Genomic DNA, 1,834 nt, shown 5'->3' with positions numbered 1-1,834 from the left:
GCGAGAGCCTCGACGGCGTGGGCGAGGTATGACTCTAGGGAGACCGACAGGCGAATTTCACCGGTTGGTTCGGGTTCATCTGGGCCCGGCCCAATTCCGACCCTGTTTTCGGGATTTTTCCACTATAAAATATAATTTTTTTATCCCATCAAAATTGACGGATAAATTATTAAATTACCCGTGTCAAATTAAAATTTTATACAATTCTTTTAGCAGTCTGTCTCATTTTCGTCTGTCTTGTCCTATCTTGTCTCGTCTAATCCTATTCAACCTCCGCCACATACCGAACATATTTTCAAATACTGATTTGAGAGTTTTAAAGGTGAAAATTAGTATATATGATGAAGGACTGAATTTGTATATTCTTTAAAATGAAAAATATCTGTATATATTCCTATTTCCATTTAGACATCCAGCAAAAAAGTATAAGAGAATAAACTTGTTTTTAGCTCAAAACCATATATAAATCGACGGTCTTTGCTTTTGTTTTATATATTAAATTCGTTATATAATCTACACTGAAAGTTACAAAGTTGGAACCATGATTACAAAGTCTACAAATAGACGAAATCAAGAGATAATTGAGAAGAGGAAAAAAGTTATTCAATCTACCAGATGAGATGAGAAACATACTGTAATTGTACCAACTTTGAGCGAAGAAGACGGTGAATCAATGATTGACGAGAATATCGAGCAAGTGAAGAAGAAGATAACATTCAATGACTACGACGACACAATCACACAAATGCTCAAGAAAGAAATACGACAAACACAGTGAGAAGGTAATTTTGGATCATTGGCCAAATTGCCAAACTAGAAACTAGGATACAGTGAGTCGGATTATATGAGTGGTTTTATCTGTGATTGGTTCATCCGCATTGGAGTTTAATTATGGTCTGTCTATTTTTGTCCCTGTTTGGTTGAGTATCAAGTAGGGGTGTTCGTGGTAATATTTGGTGCATTTTTTCAAATCCCAAAAAAATCATCGTCAATTGTATACCTTATCTTTCGTAGCATGCATTCCCATATGTGTCGCATGTGAGCTGGTTTATATGGTTTGTATTTATAACACTTCAAGCTAATAATTATAAAACCATGACTTCAAAACAAATTTAAGATTAAATTATGGATTTGCTCCCTGAAGTTTATCATTAATTACAGAACCGGTCCTTATCCTTATTTATATTACTAAAGAACCTTCCACGTATGTAATTTGTATTGGATTTGATCATACACACTAAAGGTCATCCAATTTTTCCGTTAAATATCATATTTTTATCATTTTTATCTTTGTTTCACCAATTTCCAAACCATAGGGGCCAAATTTGTAATTTCTTCTTAAATTATATTATATTTATATTTATATTTTATAAATATATTATATCATATATTTATATTTATATTCAGAAATTATTTATTGTATATATCTATAAATTATATTATGTTTCTTTTTTATAAAATTACATTTTGTATTTTATATAAATTATATTTATATTTATATTTTATATATTTATAAGTCTTACGTATTTGAACTCTTCATCTATGTAATTTGTATAGTGGTTTGATTTCTTGTTTGTAACATAAATCTCAATTTTGTACAATTTAATCAAATAATTTATGCTACAAACTCTAAACTAACTCACTATACAAATTGCATCGGCTCAAGTACATAAAATACAAATATAATATATTTTATATAGAAAATATAAATACAATATGTAATTTTATAAAACATAAATATAATTTAATTTATAGATATGTAAAATATAAACTAATTTGTAAATATAGATATATAAATGTAATATATATTATAAAATATAATTTTATAAAATTA

The sequence above is a fragment of the Cynara cardunculus genome (assembly GCF_001531365.2).
Source record: "Cynara cardunculus var. scolymus isolate 2C chromosome LG 13, CcrdV1, whole genome shotgun sequence".
Taxonomy (NCBI): domain Eukaryota; kingdom Viridiplantae; phylum Streptophyta; class Magnoliopsida; order Asterales; family Asteraceae; genus Cynara; species Cynara cardunculus.
This window is presented reverse-complemented; position numbering follows the sequence as displayed.